This window comes from Odocoileus virginianus, chromosome 20, assembly GCF_023699985.2.
Source record: "Odocoileus virginianus isolate 20LAN1187 ecotype Illinois chromosome 20, Ovbor_1.2, whole genome shotgun sequence".
NCBI classification, from domain to species: Eukaryota; Metazoa; Chordata; class Mammalia; order Artiodactyla; family Cervidae; genus Odocoileus; species Odocoileus virginianus.
Genome location: NC_069693.1, coordinates 13,949,839 through 13,977,000, shown reverse-complemented (window position 1 = coordinate 13,977,000; position 27,162 = coordinate 13,949,839). Strand labels below are relative to the sequence as shown.

At 38.6% G+C, this 27,162-nt stretch overlaps 1 non-coding gene and 1 pseudogene across 1 annotated transcript; both read right to left on the bottom strand.

Moving 5' to 3' along the window:
- Nucleotides 1–540: 540 nt before the first annotated feature.
- Nucleotides 541–27,057, bottom strand: LOC110127806 (zinc finger protein 383-like; annotated as a pseudogene).
- LOC139030128 (U6 spliceosomal RNA) lies at nt 16,803–16,909 on the bottom strand. The gene has a single exon (XR_011482435.1). It is a non-coding gene; the product is annotated as a U6 spliceosomal RNA (small nuclear RNA).
- Nucleotides 27,058–27,162: the final 105 nt, after the last annotated feature.

The following is a 27,162-nucleotide window of genomic DNA, read 5'->3' as shown; positions in this document are numbered from 1 at the left end:
ATCCTATAGGAGATCAGTCCTGGGTATTCATTGGAAGGACGGATGCTGAAGCTAAAACTCCAATACTTTGGCCACCTCATGCGAAGAGTTGACTCACTGGAAAAGACCCTGATGCTGGGAGGGATTGGGGGCAGGAGGAGAAGGGGATGACAGAGGATGAGATGACTGGATGGCATCACCGACTTGATGGACATGAGTTTGGGTAAACTCCAGGAGTTGGTGATGGACAGGGAGGTCTGGTGTGCTGCGATTCATGGGGTCACAAAGAGTCGGACACGACTGAGTGACTGAACTGAACTTCAAGGAAAAAAAACCCAAATTTCATGATGAAGAAACTTCAAAATCATTTAACAAAATCTATCAAAAAAAAAAAAGAAAGAAAAAATTTCTCAGATTATTTTTTGTATACCAGAATTGTTTTTAATTGTGTGCATTTGTCTTAAGCCAAGTATTAAGCATTCAATCAAATGTGGTTTCAGTGAACTTCTCCAAGAAACAGTATTATTTGAAACATTAATTAAATTTTTTTCATACTGGAAATAACATGTAAAATGTATTTCTTTATTTGGGTCACCCTCAAAGAAGCTTGAAAAACATATCATATTCCAAAACCACACATTAAGATATTGAAAATGACTTGAGGCTGTGTCAAGTCATTTTTCCATCATAAACATTTCTTGGAAAGATAATTCCTAAACTCTGGAATTAATCTAGAAAAGATAAATCTTAGACATTCTGGAAAGTGGTATTCCTTTGTATTCTTTTAATTGTATGTTAGATGTTATTTATATTTTACCTAGAGTATTTATTATCATTTACAGCAAAAATCTATTATTATCTGCTCCTGTTTGACTTTGAAACTAGGGCTATGCTACCAGCTTCACATAATGATCTTCAAAAATTTTATTAGGGGAGTGGTGTTGAAAAATTTCAAGTGTAGAACTAATTGTACTAAATTTCTCAAAACACACAAACTATTAAGGAAAAGGTCTACTGGCTAGGATTTGGTACCTTCACTGCCATGGCCTAGATTCAATTGCTGGTTAGGAAACAGATCCTGCAAGCCACGTGGCAGGGAAAAAACAGAACACAAAAAAACCCACCCCAAAACAAAGACAAAACCCCACAGACTACTAAATCTCAACTAAAATGAAAGCTATCCCAAATAACCATTAAAGAAATTGAATTTGTATCATAAAGCTCCCCCAAAAGAAATCCCTGGACCCAGGTGGCTCCACTGAAATGTTTTTCAAAAACATTTGAAGAATGAACACAAATTTTACACAACTTCTTCCAGAAAATATAAGGAACACTTCCCAACTCATTTTATGAGGCCATTATTACACTGATTCCCGAATGAGGCAAAGACTAGGGGGAAAAACTCATAAATTTTGACACAAAACTCATCAACAAAATGTTAGCAAATCAAATACAGCAAGGAAGTTATACAACATGACTGGGTGGGATTTATTATAGGTATACAAGACAGGTTTGGCATTTTAAAAAATCATATTAACAGGTTGAAGAGGAAAAATACTATGATTAACTGCCTCAGAAAAAGTTCAATGGCTGCAGAAAAAGCATTTGATAATATCCAACATCCATTCATGATTAAAAAAACATAATACCTCAGGAAGTTAGGAACAGAGGGGAATTCCTTCTATTTAAAAAAGATCACTTACACAAAACCTATAGCTAACATAATATTTAATGGTGAAAGATCGAATGTTTCCTCCTATGCTTGCACCACTTTTTACTCAACACAGCACTGAAAGTAACAGCCACCAAAATAAGGCAAGAAGAGAAAAAAGGCATATAGACTAAAAGAAAAAAAACTGTCCCCGCTTATAGCCAACATGATTTGTCTATGTAGAAAATTCTAAGGAATGTACAAAAAAAACAAGCTTTTAAGAATAAATTAATTAGTTCTGCAGCAAGATCATAGAATACAAGATCAATATACAAATTATTTGTAATCCATATACAAATTATATTGATATTATAATCTGTGACTTTGCTGTAGAACTAATTATATTAATAATTTGCATATTGATTTGTATATACGTATATGTACACACACAATTTGTATGTACTAGCGATAAATAGGTAAAAACAAAAACACCATATATAACTTATCCAAAGAAAATGAAACACTTATACACTTACATGTATGAGATGTGTATGCCCAAAATTGCAAATTCTAATAAGAGAAATCAATGACTATATTAGTTTTCTAGGGCTCCATAACAAATTACCACAAATTTAGTTTAAAACAACTAAACTTTATTTTCACACAGTCTAAAATCAAGGTATTGGCAGGGCCATGCTTTCTCTAAAGACCCTGGGGGATGATTCTTTCTTGCCCCTTCCAGCTTCTGATAGGTATCAGTAATCCAAGGTGTTCCTTGGCTTATAGATGCATCATTCCAACCTTGCCTTTCATTCCACATGGCTTTCCCTATGTGTTTAGGTCATACTTGTCTTTTATGAGGATACTGGTCATTAGAGTTGTGCCTACTCTAATCCAGTATAACTGCACCTTAATTTGATTGTATCTGCAAAGTCTCTATTTCCAAATAAAGTTGTGTTCACTGGTACTGAGAGTTAAGATTTGAATATTTTGGGGAACACAATTAAACCCACAATAAAGACCTAAAAATGGAGAGACATGTTCATGGATTGGAAGACTCAGATAGTAAAGACATCAATTATCCCCAAATTGAAATTCTATTAAAACTCAGCAAGCTTTTTTTTTTTTTTTGGTAGATATAGGTTAGTTTATTCTAGAATTTATATGAAAAGACCTAGAATAGTTATATCAATTTTAAAAAGGTAAAGTGGGATGAGGATGAGTCACTCTCCCCAATATTGACATCCTATAGAATGACAATAAACAAGACAGGGTGGTATTGGCAGAGGGATGGGCACATAGATCAAGAGAAAGGAATAGACAATCCAGAAGTAGACATAAAACAAATACAAAGGCACAAAATCAATTCAATAAAGATAGCCTTTATATAACAAATAGTACTAGAACAACTGTGTAGTCCTAATGGTCTGGGAGCAAGTGATGAGAATGAAGACAGAACACAAAATCTGGTGCAATGGGTCAGGGAACCTGCAGCCTCTATTGGACTGAGGTGCAGAGTCCACTCTTAGTCCAGCTTTTATTCCTAATTGCAGACTACAAGACTTTCTCAGAGCTTATCTTTCTCAAGACACACACTGTCTTAATCACGTACTCCTAAGTGTCATGGACTACAGTGACATGGTCCAGATCTCCTTGTGTTTACCCCAGGCCGTTCCCTTCTGGGCTAGTCTTAGGAACAATTAGCAAGTGCATAGGCAGTGTTCATGTCTGGCGCTGAGCTGGTGTCCAAGGTCCATGCTTTCATGAACCCAGTCATATGCCCTTCTGAGTCTGGCCTTGGGGTTTATAACAAAGCAATTATTCTTAAAAATGAAAGATAATCATTAACACAGTTTCTAACATGCTGTGTTTCCAGGTGCTGTTTCTGTGAAATTTCTCAAGGCTGTGAAAGTACATTATTAGGAATTCCCACTACATCTCCCCCTTTTTGTTTTTGCAGGAGTAGATATGCCATCCAAGCAACTTCTTTCTTCATCAATTCTCAGATGGTTTCTCTCATGCATCTGAGGACTAGACACAAGACAGTTAAAAATATACATCCTGATATTATAGTACCAGCAATCTTCCTCCTAAAGTTTTAATCCACATCATGGGGTTAAGTATATGTAAGCTTTCCTCAATTTCTTCAAATAAGTCAGTTTCTGGGAGTAATTATAAGTGAACATTTTGCATATTAGAAATAGTAGCCTGTAACTGGGAAATATATAAGGATAGATTATTAAGAATGGGTCCTCTCAAATGTTTAGATAATTGATACCAAGTATATGAACTTTGATTATATTTATGAGGTATGACACAAAATGAAGAGCTATTCCTATCACACTTAAGATGAATTTGTAATTTTAAATTTTGTACTTCGTCCCCTAGTAGGAGAACTGCATTTTCTAAATCAATCAATCGTTCATTAATTTCTTGGTCTATGTGGGTTTGATTTCCCCAGGCAGAACTTGCATTTTGGTGCCACTGCTGTACAAATGTAGTCGTTTGTATGGTTTCATGCAGTGCCATCCCAGCTACTGCTGTGGTCGTGGCTATAGCAACAACTCCCACAATAGCTGCTATAAAGAGTCCAATAAACCTTTTGGAACATTGTAGTACTTTCTTTATTACCTTTAAAAGAGCATGTGTTTCAGGGGAGTCTTCCCAAGGTCTGAATTGACTTACTGGAAGCCATATTCCCAAGCTCCTTCTTAATATAACAAATGAGTGATTAGAATTATAAAGTGAAGAATTTAAGCAAGTATATAATTTGCAATCCTGGCAAGAAAGTTCTTGTACACTTTCATTGATAGAAATTGTTCCTTTCAAGGGTACATAACGATCTTTCATGCAAACCTGAATATAAAATGTCCAGTCTGTACTGGTATTAAATGTCAATGAATAGTTTTATTGGAATAATGTCCATCCCAAATTTGGAATTTTTTAAGACTTAAAGCCAATTTCCAAATCTCTCTTTGCCCTCTTCCTTGATCCAATTGTGAGAAGGGAGGTGATGTGCCATTACCATGCCATATAATTGGATGATCTGAATTAGTGGTAATATTAGTATGGTCAAAGACTCTATGCACCTGCCAACGCAGACTTTTGTGAGGATTGCAGAACTGATTTTGATAAGAGCAATTAGAGACTGCATACCCCTTAGGGGTATTAAAAAGCAGAGACATTAGTTTGCCAACAAAGGTCTGCATAGTCATGGCTATGGTTTTTCCAGTAGTTATGTACGGATGTGAGAGTTGGACTATAAAGAAAGCTGAGCGCAGAAGAATTGATGCTTTTGAACTGTGCTGTTGGAAAAGACTCTTGAGAGACTCTTGGACTGCAAGAAGATCCAACCAGTCCATCCTAAAGGAGATCAGTCCTGAGTGTTCATTGGAAGGACTGATGTTGAAGCTGAAACTCCAATACTTTGGCCACCTGATGAACTGGTACTCATTTGAAAAGACCTTGATGCTGGGAAAGACTGAAGGCAGAAGGGGACGACAGAGGATGAGAATGGTTGGATGGCATCACCGACTCAATGGACATGAGTTTGGGTAAACTCTGGGAGTTGGTGATGGACAGGGAGGCCTGGTGTGCTGCAATCTATGGGATCGCAGAGTCGGACATGACTGAGTGACTGAACCAACTGACGCACTGACTCCTTAGAGGACCAGTCCCATACAATTCCATAGGAACCCTTAATCAAAATTACTCCCTCAGTCCTATGGCAATTATCCCACTTAATACAATCTTGTTTTTCAGTCCACAGCTTGTGATGCTTGCATAAAGGTCTGTCTGATTTGGTGTCATTATTGGGTTCTGAGTTGTTATGAGCAAAACTCAGACCAGAGAGAAGATGTAACTAAACCTTAGTATAGTCGCTATTTAAAGAATTAGTGGACAGCCAGGCATGCATAGATAATTTAAGACATCCTGTAGCTGGTCCTACACAAATTGGCCAAGATTCATACCTATAAGTAACACTGAAGGGAGTCCCTTCCTCTTGTTTAGAAAGAGGAAGGTGTGTATCTTCAGGTCCTGGTATCCAGGAAGAATCATTAATATAAGTGGGGATCATAGAAATCCCCCAGTCAACGGGTTTTAGTAATGGAGGGTTAGGTATGTATGCCCAGTAAGTATAATTTTTAGATTCAGCTGTTGCTAAGTGTATACTTACTGTGGTGGTAATAAGAGCAAACATGGCAACAGCCAGATTGTTAGGAGTGACAGCTTTCCCTTCATTTTCTAAGATCTCCTCTGATTTCTGTGTTAATCTTTTAATTTGTCCCCAAGTGGGGATCTTGTTCCAATTTGCCCATGGGAGGGGAATCGTTACATTTGTTTCAGACTCAGACCCTTGAAACTCATTACTGGGGGGCTCTATGTGAAGTCCTATGTGAAGCATCTCTTCTATGGGAGTTCACTCATGATATGGTTTCAGATGATGCGAGGGAATCCAAACAGGTGTTTCTGAAGCACCTGGCGAAACACAAGTGAAACCGCTTCCCCAGGTTATCAGATTTCCCTATGCCATGAGTGCGTTTACTGGATCATACCACCAAACAGGTAGTTTGGGGAAATTTTCTTTTTGTTCCTTTGTAAAATGTCATTCTGCTGCAGTGAAATCATTATCTTAAAGCAAAAAATTTAGAGTGAATAATGCTTTATATACCTTTTGCTGTGGGGGAACTGACATTCCATCTCCCCCTTTTTGTTTTTGTAACATTCTTTTAGAGATGTTAGCTCATTCTACAATAGCTTGTCCTTGGGGATTATAGGGGATTCCTGTATGATATTTTATAGACCAAGCCTTTAAAAAATCCCTAAAAGCAGAACTAGTGTAAGCCAGGCCACTGTTTGTTTTTATATTTTGTGCAAGGCCCATAGTAGCAAAGTAGCTGTGCAAATGTGAAATAACATGCCTTGTAGATTCTCCAGAGAAAGCAGTTGCCCAGATAAATTTTGAGTTAGTATCAACCATGACATGCACATAAGCAAGCTTTCCAGAGGATGGAATCTGAGTTATGTTCTTCTGCCAGATCTGATTTGGCTTCAGGCCACAGGGATTAACTCCCCCAGCTTCTGTTGGAGAGGTGGTTATCACAACCATCTGACGTGTAGGACAAGTCTGCACAATGTTAAGCTTGAGTCAAAGTGACATGAAACTTGGTTTTTAAACATTTTGAATTACAATGTGTCAGGTCATAAAAGGCTAATGCCTCTGTAAAGACTGCAAGTAAAAGGGCATCGGCTTGAGCATTTCTTTCTGTTAAAGGCCCTGGTAAATTAGTACTAGCTCAAATATGAGAAATGTAGAATGGAAACTGTCAGTGTCTAACCACCTGTTGTAAATTTGTAAAAAGTGTATACAGTGTGGATGGGATAGTATCCTTAATAGTTTCTGTTTCTATATGTTTAGTGACAAGTACAGAATATTGAGAATCAGATAAGATATTAACTGCTAGGGGAATATTTTGTAATGCGTGCATAACAGTCAGAATTTCTGCTTATTGTGCAGAATATTCAGGTGTTTCAATAACTAGCATAAATGCGCCTGTATATCCTGCTTTTCCTTGGCTAGTGCCATCTGTAAAAATGAGAGGAATGGATGGAACAGGGTTGACACTAGTAATTCTAGGCAAAATCCATCTTGTTTGTTTTAAAAACGTCAAGATAGGCAAATCAGGATAGTGGTTGTCAATCTGTCCAACATAGTCAGCTAAAGCTAGTTGCCAAGATAATGAATTTAGAAGAGAATGTTTTAATTCTTTGGAGGTTGGTGTAGTGCAAATAAGGCAGGGATCATTTCCAGTAAGCTGCTGAACACACTCTCTTCCTTTTAGAATTATATAATGGCTATCATATCTAAATAAGGGGTAACAGATTTTGTTTGTGAATTAGCTAAGAATACCCATTCAAGTAATAAAGGAGTTTGCATAATCAACCCAGTAGGGGAATGAGGGGTAAGAAAGACAAACAGCTGGAAAGGCTCTAAAGGGTCTATTCTGTCTATTTGGCAGTTTTGTATAGCTTGTTCTATAACTGTTAGTTCTTTCTCAGCCTCAGGGGCTAGCTGTCAGGAGCTATTAAGCTCTGGATTTCCTCTTAATAGAGAGAATAAATGGGATAAAGGATAAGTTGAAATCCCTAACTTAGGTCGAATCCAGTTAATATCTCCTAGTAATTTTTGTAAGTCATTTAAAGTTTTAATTGAGTCTCTGCATATTTGTACCTTTTGTGGTTTGATTGTAGTACAGGTGACTATATTTCCTAAGTACTGAAAAGGTTCAGTGTATTATAATTTATCAGGAGCTATATACAAGCCAGTACATTCCAAGCATTCCTTTAGCTTTAAAAACAATTCCTGCAGGTTATCAATTTAAGGCAAGGCACATAGTATATCATCCATATAATGAATGATATATGCATGAGAGAATTGCTGTGACACTGGGTGTAAAGCCTTGGCTACAAAATTTTGACAAATAGTGGGACTATTAAGTATACCTTGAGGTAATACAGTCCATTGAAATCTTTTATGTGGCTTTTAAATTAATGGAAGGAACTGAAAAGGCAAATCTAGATAGATCATCAGGGTATGAAGGAATAGTGAAAAAACAATCTTTGAGGTCAATAACAAACAAATGCCAATTTTTGGAATCATACTAGGATTAGGCAGGGCAGGCTGTAAAGCACCCATTGGAACAATAACAGCATTAACAGTTCTCAGATCAGTAAGCATTCTCCATTTACCAGATTTCTTTTGTATAACGAACACTGGAGAATTCCAAAGGATAAAGGACTCAATAATATGTCCCTTGTTAAGTTGTTCATTAACTAATTCATGTAAAACCTCCAATTTTTCTTGTTTTAGGGGCCACTGCTCTATCCACACAGGTTGATCAGTTTTCCAATTAAGAGGTATGGGTGTAGGTGGAGGAAGATTAATATGAGCAGTGGCCACTACTGAAAAGGGGGCAGCTTAAAATCTTGAGCAGCCAAAGGATAAATTCTTCCTTGTTGATTTTTGCCCAGTCCCAACCCTGGTATATAACCTTGACTGAACATAACTTGGCGACTGATCTCGCTATATTGATTTGGAGGAATATGTATCTCAGCATGCCATTGTTCCAAGAGATCACGACCCCATAGATTGATAGGTATATCAGCAATATAAGGTTAGATAGTAGCTGGTTGTTTATCAGGCCCTGAATAAGACAATACCATTGCACTTTTAGTCCTTGTGCCTGTCCCAGACCTACAAGAGATATTGGAGCAGGCCTAGCTGGCCATGCTTTAGGCCAATGTTGAGAGCAGATGATAGAAACATTGGCTCCAGTATCTATTAAACCTTGAAAGTTTTTGATAAGTGGGTTTGGATTCCAAAATCTTTTCAGTGAGAAAAATAACAGCCTGGCCTGTGCTTCCAAATCCCCTGGAGCCCGCTTTTTGTTTGAATGTCCTATACCCACATAAGGTAGAATTAAAAGCTGATCAATTCTACCCCCTTTAGAAACCTTCCAGGTAAGAGTGATAGAGACCATAATCTTCAATTCTCCTTCATAATCATTGTCTATAACTCCGGTATGAATTTGAACTCCCTGGGAAGTCAGTCCCCGATCTTCCTAATAATAATCCAACTGTTCCCTGTGGAAGCGGTCCAAATATTCCTGTTGAAATAATAGCTAGTGTCTCTACAGGAGTAGAAATAAAATCCTGACTACTACTTATATCAAGGGCTGTGTTTCCTTGGGTTGCTGGGGATAATTCCCTGACATGGCATGGTAATTCTGACTGTTGTTGCTGACGGGAGTAGTTGAGAGACACTTGTGGAGTCTGAACAGGATAGGCTCCCTTGTTTGTCAGGGTTGGGAGCTTGCCCCAGAGGCTGTTTCCCAAAAGTGGGGAGCCATCCTTATGAAATTTAGAATGCCATTGATTTGCCCAATGATTTCCTTTTTTACATTCTGGGCAGAGGCCAGGGACATTCCCCTTTTGTGAATTACCTTTCTGAAAGTTCTTTTTGAACTTACATTCAATTCTTGTATGTCCAGTTTTCCCACAATTAAAACAAGTGCTGGGGGAATTTAGAAAGTCGTAATCCAGTCATAGCCTGAGCTAATAAATCAGCTTTAAAGGATTTGGTTCCTACTCCCTGGAATAGCTTAACATAATCATTTGAACTAGCATTTCCTTTAAAAGGGTTCATTACTTTCTTGTAATCAGTGTTAGCATTATCATAAGCCAACAATTGTAATATGACATCTGCCACCTCGGCATTTGTAACTTGTCCTTGGATTGCCTCTTGTAATCAGGCAGTAAATTCAGTATAGGGCTCCTTAGGCCCCTGGAGAATTTTTTGAAAGGAAACAGAAGTCTGGCTTTTTGACTCTATTTTTTCCCAGGCCCTAAAGCAACACCTTCGCAATTGTTCTATAGCTTGATCATTCATACGTATTTGATCTTGCACTCTCCCCTGTGGACTTATCCCCATAAGTTGTTCCAACAAAATAGGGATACTATGAGTGTGATTATGTGTAGCCAGAGTCTCAGCAAGATCCTGAAACCAAGTACTAAATTGAAAAAATTCCCCTGGGGCTAACACTGTTTTTGCTAATGCCGACCAATCTGCTGGAATGAGGCAATCGCCCTCTGCCACACCCTGAATTATTCCCACCTTGAATGGAGAATTTACACCATAATTTTGTACTGCTTCTTTTAATTCCTTTAGGATTTTAAAAGGAAAAGATTCATGAATAACCTTGTAGATTCCATTAGGGTTGTTAGGATTGACACCAGGAACTCTCATGAATAGTCATGGGAAAGGCAGTACGAAAAAGCCTTCAAATCTCCTTCCCGTTGTGCTGGGAAAATTCCTTTATGTATGGATGAAAGATGAGGAGTGGGCATAGACTCTGGACTGAAGATGTTCCCTGCAAAGGCAGGTGGGTGGTGGAGGAAAGGGGAAGAAGGCAGAGGAAAAAAAATCCCTCATCATCTTTTTCAAGAGTCATCATCACCTTCATCAAAAGAATCAGAAGTCTGCAAAGGTTCCAGTACTGACTTAATTAACACATACTCCAAATAGAAACAGGGAGCGGAGTTCCTTTTGAATGTTCTTTAACTCGGCTCCAACCTTTTCCCAGACTTCCAAATCTAAGGTTCCTATTGATGGGAACCAGCAGCAATATTTATCCACTGCTTGCAACAATTCTAATAATCACCCTTCACTAACAAAAGCTCTTCCTGCTTTCAAGAGCTGTCTTAATAAACAAATATATGGGCGACAGTGTTCTGCACTCTCAACATTTCCCATTTTAACCCTGATTAAATGCCTGAATGACTTACCAGCGGGTATTTTCAAAGGCCTCTCAACCGTCCCAGGTTCTGCATCACTGTAGTTTTTTTCTCTGGTAGCAGTCTTGCACTCTAGCCCCACGTTGGGTGCCAATTGTTGCCCTAATGGTCCGGGAGCAAGTGATGAGAATGAAGACAGAACAATAAATCTGGTGCAGTGGGTCAGGGGACCTGCAGCTCTATTGGACTGAGGTGCAGAGTCCACTCTGAGTCCAGCTTTTATTCCTAATTGCAGACTATAAGACTTTCTCAGAGCTTATCTTTCTCAAGACACACACTGTCTTAATCATGTACTTCTAAATGTCACGGACTACACAGACATAGTCCAGATCTCTGTTTTTACCCCCGGCCGTTCCCTTCTGGGCTCACCTTGGTAACAATTAGCAAGTAATTAGGCAGCAATCATGCCTGGTGCCAATCCAGTGTTCAAAGGTTCATGCTTTCATGATCCCAGTCTTACTCCCTTCTGGGTCTGACCTTGGGGTTTGTAACAAGGCAATTATTCTTAAGAAAAACATGAGAAATAATAATTAACACAGTTTCTTAATATATGCTGTGTTTCCAGGTGGCTGTGATTTCTCAAGGCTGTGAAAGTACATTATTAGGAATTCCCACTACACAACTGGACACCCATAAGCCAAAACAAATAAGAACATGAAGCTAAAGCTTATAATATATGCAAATATTAACTTAAAATGGATCACTTAACTGCAAAACATAAAACCATGAAAACTTTAGGAAAACATAAAAGAAGATCTCTGAGATCTGGAGCTAGACAAGCAGTCCTTAGATTTGACACCAAAATCAAGATCCCTAAAAGTAAAAAGTAATAAGCCAGACCTTATCAAAAGGTCTGCTAATCAAAAGGTCTTTTGCTCATCAAAAGACCTTGCTAAAAGTATGAAAAGATAAGGTATGCACTGGGAAAATTTTTTGCAAACTACATATCCAACAAATGACTAGTATCATCTAGAATAAAGAAAGCACGCTCACAATCCAAACAGTTTTTAAAAAAAATATACAACTAAAAAATGAAGGAGTAAAAGACAAAGTCATATCACCACAATGGGTAGAGATGGCAAAAAAGCACATCATAATGAGCCACTAGGGAAATGGAAATTACAACCACCAAGAGATTATAACTACACACCTATCAGAATGACTAAGATAAAAAGTGGTGAAAAAGTCAAATGCTGGTAGAGCTACAGAGAAAACTGGGTCACTCATGTTCCTGGTGGAAATATAAAATGAAAAAGTCACTTTGGAAAATGATTTGTCCATTTCTTGTAAGAGAAGCATTCATTTAAAATGACTCACTTAAATGTTTATACCAGAGAAATGGAAATTTATGTTCATGTAAAAACTTATACAAAAATGTTCGAAAGCAGCTTTATTTTTAAGAGCAAAATAATTTTCTCCTCTTAGGGTTCCCTTTTAGTAAGAATTTTGATTCAGAACAAAGTATAATTGCACATTAATTATATTAGAATGTTTTGTTCCAAAATGATTTATCTGACACTTAGTAAAAGTGATGAAAGATTTACCTTGTGTACTGTATTTGTCTCTGGTGGCCCTGATGGTAAAGAATCTGCCTGCAATGTGGGAGATCTGTGTTTGATCCCTGGGTTGGGAAGATCCCCCAGAGAAGGGAATGGCAACCCAGTCCAGTATTCATGCCTGGAGAATTCCATGGACAGAGGAGCCTGGAAAGCTATCGTCCATGGGGTTGCAAAGAGTCAGACACGACTGAATAACTAACACTTCACTCTCACTGTATTTGTAAAGTCTCCTTCTCTTTTGAATTCTGTAGTATGATTAAAACACAAACTAAAAGTAATCTTTACATTTACTAAGCATTAACTATGTAGGACACATTTCTATAGGCTTTATATGTATTTACTCCTTTAAACTGCAGAAAACTATGATGACATATGTGATATCAATGTATTATTAAGGAGGAAACTAAAACAAACTGGGGTTAAGTAACTTTCCCAAAGAAACACCCAGACAGTAAATGGTGGAGCTCAAATGATATTGAACAAAACAATGATGCTGAACAAGAGAACCCTACCTTTTAGGGTTGAGCTTTCATATGAATCACTGTCTAGCAAAGATTGAAATACGATGGAAAGTAATTCTGCACTTATATTAATCTAGCCTCTTTTAACTATGAATTCTCTGAAGGTGAGTTACTCATGAGTTTAAATAAAAAAGGATACTCATATTAATAATCTGAATTTTCTGATATTCCAAAGTTGAATGTTATCGATAAACATGGAAAGGATTTACTAAATTAATTTTTCACACAGTCTTTCTCCATTATGAGGTTTCTGATGTTGAGTAAGGTGTGAATGACATCTAAAGTCCTTACCATATGCATTACATTTATAAGGCTTCTCACCAGAATTAATTCTCTGATGTTAAGTTGTGATCCACAATTAAAGGCCTTCCCATATTAGTTACATTTGTAATGTTTCTCACCAGTATGAACTCTCTGATAGTAAATTAGCTGTGAGCTACAAATAAAAAAGTCTTACCACATTTCTTATATTCATATGGTTCCCAGTATGAAAAATCTGATGTAGATTAAGTTGTGAGGCACAAAATAAAGATCTTCCCACAGTGCTTACATTCCTAGAGATTCTCACCTGTATGAATTTTCTAATGTTGAGACAGTTGTGATCCATAAGCAAAGGCCTTTCCACATTCTTTATATTCATAGGGTTTTTCACCAGTGTGAGTTCTTTGATGTTCAGCAAGGTGTGAACCACAAATAAATGATTTCCCACATTCTTCACATTCATAAGGTTTTTCACCAGTATGAGTCCTCTGATGTCGAACAAGCTGTGAGCCATAATTAAACAATTTTCCACACTGCTTACATTCATGTGGTTTCTTACCTGTATGGATCCTTTGATGTTCAGTAAGTTGTGAGCCAAGGATAAAGAAAATCTCACAATCTTTACATTTATAAGGCTTTTAACCAGTATGAAATCTATAATGTGGAGAAAGCTGTGAATCATAACGAAAGGCTTTCCCACAGTCATTACATACATAGGGTTTCTCACTGGTATGAATTCTCTGATGTCCCATAAGTTGAAAGCCACGAATAAAGGACTTTCCACATTCATTACATATGTAGGGTTTCTCATCAGTATGAAGTCTCTGATATTGAGAAAGATGTGAACTCTGCATAAAGGCCATTCTACATTCTTTACATACCTACAGCTTTTTGCCAGTATGAATTCTCTGATGCTGAGTAAGATGTGAGCCACGAATAAAGGACTTCCCACACGCCTTACACTCATAGGGTTTCTTACCAGTGTGAATTCTCACATGCTGAGTAAGTTCTGAGTCACAAATAAAAGTCTTTCCACATTCTTTACATTCAAAGGGTTTTTCACCAATGTGAGTCTTTTGATGTCAAGTAAGGAGGGAGCCACGATTAAAGGCTTTTCCACATTCCTTACACTGATAGGGTTTCTCACCAGTATGAACTCTTTGATGGTAACTAAGGTGCAAGCCACAAAAGAAGGCCTTCCCACATTCATTACATTCATAGGGTCTTTCACCAGTATGAATTCTTTGATGATAAATAAGTTGCGAGGCACGAATAAAGGCTTTTCCACACTTTTACATTCATAAAGTTTCTCTCCAGTATGAATTCTTTGATGATAAATAAGCTGTGAAGCACAAATGAAGGCTTTTCCACATTCCTTACATTCACAGTCTTAGGAACATGAACTCTCTGATGGTAAGTTGTAAGTCCTTAATAAAGGTCATTTCACATTCTTTACATTCATAGAATTTTTCATCAGAACAATTTTTCTGATGTTTAGTCTGTTGAAAGCCAAGGATAAAATACTTTCTGCATGCTTTACATTCATAGAATTTTTCAGATGAATGAATTTTCTGTTGTAATGTAAGGGATGTAGTCTGACTAGGCATTTCTTCATAGATTACTAGTTGTCTAGAATCCTCTTTATTTCCTAGTTGGCTTTCAAACTGGTCTCTGCATTCCCTATCATTTTGAAAACTTTTGCAGTCACACTTTTGGCTTGTAAGTTGTTCTGTTATTTCCAATTGAGATGCTTCTAGTTCATAAATTTCTCTTTTTGATGGTAGCTTCTTGGTTTCACACCTGGACTCCCAGTCTATAAGATAACAAGTAAACAAATGTTATTTTCAGATTCCTGGAAAAGTGAAATTTCTATGGCTATAAATAGCTGACTCAAACTGACTATCATAAAATGTCAATGGAACCGATGGAACAGAAAAGAAAAATCCAGAAATAGACACAATTATAATTGTAAATTTAGCCTACAATAAAGGTAGCAGCTAAAATCAGTTGGGAAGAGATGGACTCTTTCTTAATAAATGAAAGCAATAAACATAAGGATAAACATAGGAGACACTGATCTGAGAAAGATCCCCAAGGTTCTCCTTGTGCATGCTCAATCATTTCTGACTCTTTACAGCCCCATAGACTGTAGGCAGCCAAGCTCCTCTGTCCATGGAATTTTCTAGGCAAGAACACTGGAGTGGGCTGCCATTTCCTACTCCAAGGAATCTTCCCAATCCAGAGATTGAACCCTTTGTCTCTTGCATCTCCTGCACTGGCAGGCAGATTCCTGACCAATGTGCTACCTGGGAAGCCCAGGGTTCTTACTTGCTGCAAAGAATTAAACTTTCCTTCTCCCTTAAAACAGAAACAACAAAAAAGCCCACAACACAGCGTTAAGGATAAACATTAAAAAAAAAAAAGATGAAATTGCATCAGTACCTTAGACATTACATAGGATATATTCCAAATGGAACAGATGTCCTTACAAAAATGAAAACGTACAAATAACTAGAATAAAACTTAGGAGACTTTTCTATAACTGAAGAATGGGGAAATTTTTCCAAACCATAACTTTATTAAAAAAAAAAAAAGACCATATTAGAGTTAAAAAAAAAAAAAAAAAGCATGTTAAAAACACATTAAGGAAAGTAAAATGACAAGCTGGGAAAAAATAGATAAGTAAAGATATTTATACTTACGCTAAATCTATCTCAAAATTGTACTAGCAGGACTTCCTTGGCAGTCCAGTGATTATGACTGCACTTTCGCTGCAGGGGGCACAGGTTCCAACCCTGGTAAGAGAACCAAGATCTTGTATGCTGCATAGCATGGCCAAAAAAAACAAACAAAAAAATAATTAAAAAAAAAATTTTAATTGCACTAACAAAAGAACTCTGATGCATAAAGTCTTTACTGAAGCATAATTTGTTGCAGAAAAAGAGTAAAAATAGCCCAACTGTCCATCACTAGGTGGCTGGTTGAAATAATTCATGGTATAGCCACGTCATGGAATACTATGAAGCAGTTAAAAAGGAATATCTCTTCATTTTAATATGGAGTGCCGATTGAAATACACTGTTAATTTTAAAAGAAATGTCAACAAAAGTATGTATAGTTATGCTCTTTGGTTGTTTTTAGGTATGGTCTTTTTATCTTTTTTTTTTTTTTTTTAATATATTGTAGTGGTTTTTGCCATACATTGACATGAATCAGCCATGGATTTACATGTGTTCCCCTTCCCGATCCCCACTCCTGCCTCCCTCTCCATCCCATCCCTCTGGGTCTTCCCAGTGCACCAGCCCTGAGCACTTGTCTCATGCATCCAACCTGGGCTGGTGATCCATTTCACCCTTGATAGCATACTTGTTTCAGTGCTATTCTCTCAGAACATCCCACCCTTGCCTTCTCCCACAGAGTCTAAAAGTCTGTTCTGTATATCTGTGTCTCTTTTTCTGTTTTGCATACAGGGTTGTCAAAAATATGGAATGCTTCATGAATTTGCGTGTCATCCTTGCACAGGGGCCATGCTAATCTTCTCTGTATCGTTCCAATTTTAGTATATATGCTGCCGAAGCGAGCACTCTTTTTATCTTAGGAAGGAGAGAAAGTGGAAGAAGTATAAATGTAAAATACACATTTGCTTTTATTTTTGAAAGGGGGGAGGATTAAACTCCATAGTTACAGGGTGGGAAATGTGAAGAAGCCTGGGATAGAAGTCAGATTTCTTTGAATATAATCTGTTTTGGACATTTGACTTAGGTAGTACATAATTATATTGCATAATTATAAAACAAAATTAAATTACAAGAAAGCACAGCTTAAAAATTAAAAACAGCAACAAAAAATAAACCCATATTTAAAATTGGTAGCATAACCATACAAGGAAACTACCTCAAACATAGCAATTTGACTGTCAGATATACCCTATGAAGGGAATAGAAAATGGGCAAAACAATTATCTCAAATTGTTTTGAGTAATCATATTATTACTGGTAGTGTAGATCTTATTTTAGAGGCTTCCTGTATAATGTGGGATACAGTAGGTAATCATGTGATATTCTAATCCCACTATTCTTAGTGTCCATGATAACTGGGACTCTTGGCATGAAAGAAAATAGATGCAGCTATAAGATTTTTTAAAGGGTTAAATAAAAAGCCTATAATTTAGATTAGAATTGAATTGGTATGAACTCATGCTATAGTTTAGGGTTTTTTTTTTATCTTTAGTTTTTAAATTAAGACTTTATTTCTTAGAGTAGTTTTAGGCTTACAGAAAAGCTGAACAAAGCTCAGAGAGTTCCCACATACCCCCTTCTTTGCCCCTCCAGCTTTCCTTACTAGTAATAACTTAATATTTTGTATTGGTGCAGTACATTAGTTAAAACTGATTAATCTATATTGATACATTACTTTATTTCTGTCCTCCCAAACTCACCTTAGCCACACTTGTTTATCTGTTGATCCTCAAAAGCATCAAACTCATTCCTACTTCTAACTTCCCCTACTATTGCTAGTCTCTCTGCCTTAAACTAGTCTTCTTGGGAATTCCATGGCAGTCCAGGGGTTAGGACTCTTCGCTTTCACTGCCAAGGGCCTGTGTTCAGACTCTGGGGAACCAAGATCCCACAAGTCTCAAGGTATGGCCAGAAAACAAACAAAACCCAGAAAACTAAACAAAACAAAAAACTGTTGTTAACCTAGAATTTGCATGGCTTACTTGACTCATATTACCCCTCAAATGTGAGCACCTCAGAGAGTCATCCTTAACCACTCTCTCTAAAAGAACACTCACCCCATTACTTTGTGATTTTCTATGCTTTTTGTTTTTCTTCATAAAAATCATCATTCTTTGTATGTTTTTATTTGTTCCTATTGTATTTCTTCTGCTATATCAATGGGGATAGAGAATTTTTCTTGTTTACTGCTATATTCTCAATACTTAGAATACAGAGGGTATTTAAAAATATTTGCTGGATAGACTCTCATACAGGTGTCACCGGATCAGAAATATAAAATAGTAAAATGATTACCATTGGAAAAGGAAGGCAATCCCCTGTTTGAAAATACAGGAGAAAATGAAAGAAAATCAGGAAAGTAGTAAATGGAACAAAACTGGAAAGAGGGCATGTGGGAACTCTCTGGGCTTTGTTCAGTTTTTCTGTAAGCCTAAAATTACCTTAGGGTATTCCGTAGGTAAACAGTTTTGTCCTCCAGGGCTCAGGATTTTTACTCCACAGGCCTAGGAGAAAAAGGCATTGGCTGGGTCTTTGAGAACTTCCAAGCTAATAACTCGAAGATGTGGCCAATTAAGCAACTGGCAAAAAAAAAAGTTAAAATTAAGCAATTTTAACAATGGCCTCCCTTTGCCTGATCATTAACTACTCACCTGGGCTCAGATCTCTTGTCACATCCTGTACAACCTTCCAAGGCTCTTTCCCTTGCTCCAATAAGGAGAGCATGTCTGGCTTAGAAGTGGAAACTCCTGTTTATAAGTGAAAATGGATATGGTTACACTCTGCTTAAAATGGAGCACATTGTTCAGCAAGTAACAAGGTCAGTTATAGAAAGAGTAAGACGAAGGATCTATGAAGAATACAGAAGATACAGGTGCCCAATGGAGCTGTCCATTTCTAAGTCTATAAAGCACAAATAATTTATTTGGGACTAGAGGTCTGAAATTCAGCTAGGCACTTGGAAACTTTTCTAAATTTCACAAAGACAGGTTGAATTATTAGGCGCAGACAAGCTTACCCAGTGAGACCAGGTTGCTGTAGCTTTCCAGCATCACATCTCTGTGCAGATCCTTCTGTTCCAAGTCCAGGTATCCCCATTCCTCCCGAGAGAAGTCTACGGCCACATCCTTGAACAACACTAACCTCTGAGATGACAAATCCAGTGTTAGTGGTAAAACAAAAAAATATTTTCTAGAAGTAATGAGAGAAGGAAAGTATCACATAAAGTGGCCAAAAGAGAAAAAAGTTTGCAATAAGGTTAAGTAATGGAAAGGAAATTATGTGATAAATGCAGAGCACCTACATAGTTTCTAAACATTCCTATTACTCTATTATAGCTTCTCATGAACAGTTATAGGAATGAACAAAAGCCAGGTGAGTAGAGTTTTCTGATTAAATGAAATACTGTGTGCAAGCCCATGCATGAATGCTCAGTCGCTTCAGTCATATTCGACTCACTAAAACCCTATGGACAGTAGCCCACTGGGCTCCTCTGTCCATGGGATTCTCCAGGCAAGAATACTGGAGTGGGTTGCCAAGCTCTCCTCCAGGGGATCTTCCCAACCCAGGGCTTGAACCCGCATCTCTTACGTCTCTTGCATTTGTTAGGCAGGTTCTTTACCACAAGCACTACCTGAAAAGTCTGTGCAAGCACATAACACATGCAAATTCCCAAATAAGTTGCAAGTTCCTTCCTCCTCTCTTCCCTTTAAAGAACTGAAAATAAGTAAGAGAAAGGATGGAAGGGAGGGAAGAAGGAGAGAATGGAAGAAAGAAGGGAGAAAAAAGAAAAACAATTCTGATGGGCCCATTCCAAATATCCTTTTAAATATTTATCTTAGAAAATAATATTTCTATGTAATTTAAGGGTTTATTTCCAACTTAAGTCTCAGAATAACAGCAATAATTTTCTCCCTTGTCCTGGCAAATCCTTTCACAGACATAATTTTTACAAGGTATATATATATTATGATTGTAATCATTTTCTTTCCTTTTTAAAAAACATTTTATTTATTTTTGGCTACACTGGACTTTCATTGGTGCACTCAGGCTTTCTCTAGCTGTGGAGAATGGGAACTACTCTCCACTGTGGTGTGTGGGCTTCTCATTGTGCGGAGTCATGCTCTTGTTGCGGAGTACAGGCTCTAGTCAGATGGGCTTCAGTAGTTCCCAAACATGGGCTCAGTAGTTGTGGCTCGCGGGTTCCAGAGCTCAGGCTCAGAAGTTGTGGTGCATGGGCTTAATTGCCCCGTGGTTATGTGGGATCTTCCCAGACCAGGGCTTGAACCAGTGTTCCCTGTATTGAAAAGTGGCTTCCCAACCACTGGATCACGATGGAAGCCCTGTAATCATTTTCTTTTCCTTCCTTTCCCTCCTCCCACCCCATGCAATGTAGAGCTAATGGGATCTTAGTGCCCTACCAGAGACTGAACCCCAGCCCTCGGCCATGAAAGTGCAGAGTTCTAACCACTGGACCACCAGGGAATTCCCTGCAATCATTTTCTTATTGTTTTTTGGTATTTACTTTGTATTCCTTCTCTAATGTCAGCTCGGTTTCTAAAATTCTCAACTACCTAATTCTCTGGCTCTGTTACCACTCATCATTGCTCACTGTACACATCGCTTATTTTGAGCAACAGAAGCCAATGAAAGATGACCTAAACTCACATAGACATGGCCCTTGACTTACACATGTTATTCAGATTCAAAATGGACCTTGTCACTGGTATTCACCTCTGAGATATTCACGGACATGATACTCTCTTTGTTCTCAGTCCTGCATTTGATCACATTTCAATCTTAAAGCCTCACAGACCGAAGATCTCACCACATTCTGAGATAAACAGCAATTTCTATCCTAATCATTCAGAAAATAGAGGCAATGACAAAGACTGAATATTGCATATGTAGTCCTATCTCATCAAACCACACTGACAGGAGAGGTTCTACTCTTTCCTTAATACGTTTCCTGATTTGCAGAATGGATCCCAAATATGGCTAGAGAAGAGAAGGCCGGGGCTTAGTAAGGCAGGAAATCTGGAGGTAAGAATATTGAGCATTTATAGCCTAGAAAACAAGACTATTTGATGAAGGGAAGGAAAAACATCAACTCACATGGGGCATGGCTTAGAACGGCAAATTATTAGTCCTCCTCTGGCTTCTTCTTTTGGAAAAGTGCAGAGTCCTGAGAAGAGAGTCAAGGAAGTAAAATGAACCATGAGAATAGGCTTGGTTCTAAATAACTAAGTTAAAATAAATATTTCCTTCCCTTTTCATGGCACCTGGTTCCTTCCATGCCCCAAAACACATACTGAGATTTGCAGAAATCTAAAAAATCAAATGCCTTCCTCAATACCAAAAAACACAGATACAGAATTAACTTATGCTAAAGCAGTACCCAACTCCTATGATGTTCCTAGGGTTCTCTGACCTGTCCTGAGTAGTTCACCTTTTCAGACTAGGGGGCCCTGATCCAAAATGTACCCAAGTCATTCCTGCTTCAAGGATACTGATGGGGCTCTCAGGCCTAGAAGTGCACTATATCCATGTAGGCCAAATCCTGAAACAAACACTTCACACAACTAAGATCTGCGTTTTTTCCCCAGGTCCAACACACTACCATACCACAGAGTGCCGCCCTGACTTGTTCTCATGTTCCAGGTGCAAGAAATATTTTGAGTCCAAAGTTTCATCCAGGCCACATGAAGTCACACTAGACTCATCCAGTAACCAAGGAACAAACCCAAAGCATCCTTTTGTTTTTGTTTTCTTTTTTAATTAATTTTTAACTGGAGAATAATTGCTTTACAATGTTGTGTTGGTTTATCCCATACAACAATGTAAGTCAACCATAAGTATACATATATCCCCTCCATCTTGATCTTTATTTTTAATTGTATTTATTTATTTTGGTCATGCAGCTTGTAGGATCTTAGGTCCCCAACCAGGGACTGAAACCCGGGCCCTTGGGAGTAGAAGTGAGGAACATCCTTTAACAGAAAACTGCCTGGGGACTTCCCTAGGGATGTAGTGGTTAAGAATTTGTGCTTCCACCATAGGAGGAACAGATTCAATATCTGGTGGGGGAGCCAAGATCAGGCATGCCACATGACTCGGCCAAAGAAAAATAACAAACTGGATATTTGTCTTTTTATTGTTGAGTTGTAATAATTCCTCACACACTCTAAAAAATCCAATTCCTTCTTGAACATGTAATTTTCAAATTCTGGATCCTACTTTGTAGGCTATACACCTGGGGCTTCCCAGGTGGCACTACTGGTAAAGAACCTGCCTGCCAATGCAGGAGACATAAGAGACATGGGTTGGATCCCTGGGTCAGGAAGATCTCCTGGAGAAGGGAATAGCAGCCCACTTTAGTATTCTTGCCTAGAGAATCCCATGAACAGAGCAACTTGACAGGGTTGCAAAGAGTCGGATACGACTGTAGTGACCTAGTGTACATGCATTGTGGGCTATATTTTCACTTTGTTTACTTTGAAGCTGGTAAGTTTTTAATTTTGAGGAAGTCCAATTTATGTATTTTTTTCCCTTTGGCTGCCTATACTCTTATATTTAGGTTGATGGTGTATTTTGAATAAATTTTTGTGTGTGGCATGAGATACAATGAGCCTGTGATAAATATTTCACAAGTGCTATCTTGACTCAACACTGATGTTATGGCTAAAAACTCTCAATTCCGCTTCACAGTTTTGAACACCACAGTTCAAAAGCATCCATTCTTTGGCACTCAGCTGTCTTTATAGTCCAACTCTCACATCCATACATGACTACTGGAAAAACCACAGCCTTGACTAGATGGACCTTTGTTGGCAAAGTAATGTCTCTGCTTTTTTTATATGCTGACTAGGTTAGTCATAACTTTCCTTCCAAGAAGTAAGCGTCTTTTAATTTCATGGCTGCAGTCACCATCTGCAGTGATTTTGGAGCCCCCCAAAATTAAGTCTGCCACTGTTTCCTCATCTATTTGCCATGAAGTGATGGGACTGAATGCCATGATCTTAGTTTTCTGAATGTTGAGCTTTAAGCCAACTTTTTCACTCTCCTCTTTCACTTTCATCAAGAGGCTCTTTAATTCTTCTTCGCTTTCTGCCATAAGGGTGGTGTCATCTGCATATCTGAGGTTGTTGATATTTCTCCCGGCAATCTTGATTCCAGCTTGTGCTCCATCCAGCCTGGCATTTTGTATGATGTACTCTGCTGCTGCTGCTGCTAAGTGACTTCAGTCGTGTCCAACTCTCTGCGACCCCATAGATGGCAGCCCACCAGGCTCCCCTTTCCCTGGGATTCTCCAGGCAAGAACACTGGAGTGGGTTGTCATTTCCTTCTCCAATGCATGAAATTGAAAAGTGAAAGTGAGGTCGCTCAGTCGTGTCCGACTTGTAGCCTACCAGGATTGCATGGACTGCAGCCTACCAGGCTCCTCCTAACATGGGATTTTCCAGGCAAGAGTACTGGAGTGGGGTGCCATTGCCTCCTCTGGATGTACTCTGCACATAAGTTAAATAAGCAGGGTGACAACATACAGCCTTGACGTATTCCTTTTCCTATTTGGAACCAGTCTGTTGTTCCATGTCCAGTTCTAACTGTTGCTTCCTGACCTGCATACAGATTTCTCACGGGACAGGTCAGGTGGTCTGGTATTCCCATCTCTTTAAGAATTTTCCACAGTTTATTGTGATCTACACACTCAAAGGCTTTGGTGTAGTCAATAAAGCAGAAATAGATGTTTTTCTGGAACTCTCTTGCTTTTTTGATGATCCAATGGATGTTGGCAATTTGATCTCTGGTTCCTCTGCCTTTTCTAAAACCAGCTTGAGTATCTGGAAGATCATAGTTCATGTATTGTTGAAGCCTGGCTTGGAGAATTTTGAGCATTACTTTACTAGTGTGTGAGATGAGTGCAATACTGCGATAGTTTGAGCATTCTTTGGCATTTCCTTTCTTTGGGCTTGGAATGAAAACTGACCTTTTCCAGTCCTGTGGCATTTCCTTTCTTTGGGCTTGGAATGAAAACTGACCTTTTCCAGTCCTGTGGCCACTGCTGAGTTTTCCAAATTTGCTGGCATATTGAGTGTAGCACTTTCATATATGCCCTGAGAGGAAGTCTAAACACTAACTGGACATCTGATTATTAAAGTATTGTTTACTTTAAGGGAAAATAATGGTATTGTGATTAAGTTTTTTAAAAGACTCATCATTCACATACACACTGAAATGTTTATGTCTGAAATCATACATATTTGAAAAATGAAGGCATTTGCTTCGAAATAACACTGGGGTGGGCAGCCCGTGTGCTAAGTTGCTTTAGGCCGGTCCGACTCTTTGTGACCCTATGGACTATAGCCCGGCAGGCTCCCCATCCAAGGGATTCTCCAGGCCAGAATACTGGAGTGGGTCCCTCCTCCAGGGATCTTCCCGACTCAGAGATCGAACCCTTGTCTCTGACATCTCCTGCACTGGCAGGCAGGTTGTTTACCATGAGCACCACCTGGGAAGCCCCTGGGGTGGGTAGAGGTAGAGTTAAACAAGAATGGCTGTGAGTCAATCATTACTGGAGATGAGCAAAGGATGGTACATAAAGGTTCACTAATATTTTGTCTATTTTTGTATAGTTTGAATTTTTCAAAATAAAAAGTTAAAGAAAATGCTGATCATGGATCAGTGAATTGATTTTACCATACACACACAAATAAGGTAACAACTCCATGGTTTGAAAAGCTCTATAATAGCAAATTAATAACTTTCTTAAGTTTTCTAACAACTAGCAAAGTACCTTGAATAAAACATAAAATCAGAAAAAATTAATTAGTAAAGTGATGACACAGCCTCTCTGAGGGAAAATATAGCAAGAACTTTTAAAATTTAAAGTTCACACATGAGTAGGCCCAGAGAGTGGCGTTCATCCTACTAACAAACTTATCAAATGAGCATTTACACAAGGATATTTATCCTATCACTGTTTACAATAGCAAAAGACTGACAAACACTTGAAAGTTAATAAGGGTCAGTTTTTTAAATTATAGAAGTATGAAATACAGTTCAGCTATAAAACAAGAGTAACCCTTCATATAGTAATGTATGTAGAGGATCCCCCTGGAAGTACTCAAGAAACTGGTCACACTGTTTGCCTTTGAAGTGGGAAAACTACATGACAAAGGGCAGAGCTGGGAGGGAGAATTCGCTGAACACTCTTTTGAATATTTTAAATACTTATAGTATCATCTCTTAACAAACCTGAGAAGGAAATACTAAAAGAAAAGCTTCAAGTTTCACTCTATGGGATTTATTGTATTTCTTCAAAATTCATAGAAAAGGACTAAGCATACAGGCGGTATTAAAATATTTGGCACATGAATATGGGTACCTCAGGTTAAAAGGAGAGATATGGAGTGGAACAGCTTCTCTGGGTGCATTCCTCTAGCACTTCCCCAACCCTGATTACTCTTTGGAATAGCAAGGCCCAAGAACCAGATCACTGAAAGGATCCTTGCTGTGGATTTTCAAGACATAGAAAGATAAATCCTGAAAATCCAGAAAGCAGTACAGAGACAAAAAAGACAAAAACAACTTACCTTGGATAAAATGCTTGATTGTCCAACAGCTGCTCTTCCCTTGGTCTCTGGTCACCCGTGTAAGAGAAGTCGGTAAGAATTAAAGAATCTTCAGACACCAAGCCTTTCTTTCAGCCCAGACTGACTTATTAGAAACAACATCTTCTACACCCCCTTGCCCCATCCCCATGCTCCTGTTTTGCTCAAAGTTTTAATTTCCATTTCAGGGTCAAAGGATGTGTTAACAAAAGAAACCACTCAAACAATTTCAATATTTAATAGAGAATTATCTAACTTACTTTCAATATACAATCCTTAAAAGAAAAAAAAAAAAGAAACAGAAACAATAAAACTGTAACAGCATATACATCATCTATCTGGAGTCCACTAGCATCCAGAACCAAATAGCACGGGGAAATCCCCTGTAACAGCAATCTGGAGTCGCAGTTTCGAAACAGTCCCCGGCGGTGTGTAAAACCCATGGGTGAGAATTCAAAATTGCAGTTCTTGCTTATAATTTCCGCGGAAAACTGATAACCATCATCAGTTTGCTAGCAAGTTGCAGCTCTGAAACTCAATTAATCTTTTTTACAATGCTGTTATCTATCTAGCAACTCAAAGGATTTAGTTAACCCGGGGTGTGGTTGGTCAGATCCCTTCCAAGGGCTCAAAATTCCCAAGACCCGCTCCCTTATCTTATTTATAGTGCCCCTCGGCTCCTTTGGAACAATCGGCGCACTGCGGAACAGGCACGTTGTAAGGGCAGTGTGCAGGCAGGTCAGAAGCAGGGTCAGAGACCCGCTGTGCTTTCTTGTCTCTTTAGTCTGAACAAGGCTACTTCCATTTAATTTCCCTGACATCACCCCATTCCTGAATTAGACACTCAGCAGAAAGTTGGTGAGTGACTTGAGCAATGACGCCCTCCCTTTCCGGGAACCAGAGTGGAAGTGGAGAATCCCTACAGGTTGACCCGGGGAATTACTGACGGGCGAGATTTGAATCTCACTACCTCCGTTTCTGTTTCTGGCTCTAAAATTCTCATTCTGCGATCGGGTCTCTGACTTAAAGACAAGTTTCTTTACCTGGTCATTCGCTGAAGACACAATTACCACTCTCGCAAATGTTCACACACAAAATCATGCAGTCTCATAGGCACATCACGTTACACACACACACACACACACACACACACACACACACACACAGAGGCGCGCTAACGCCTGACTTAAAGACAAGTTTCTTTACCTAGTCATTCTCTGAAGATACAATTATCACTCTCGCAAGTGTTCACACACAAAATCATGCAGTCTCATAGGCACATCACGTTACACACACACACGCGCGCGCGCGCGCGCTAACGCCTGAGGCTCTAGGCACGGCCGGTCTCTGCACCGCGGCTCAGACAGCTCCTCATCTTCAGCTTCCCCTGCGTCCTGCAGGATCCCAGCGGACCAGGTAGTTTCACACTCTGCCCTCCCCACGCCGCAGGGCCGCTCAACTGGTTTAAATACAGCAGCGCTGAAACCTTGG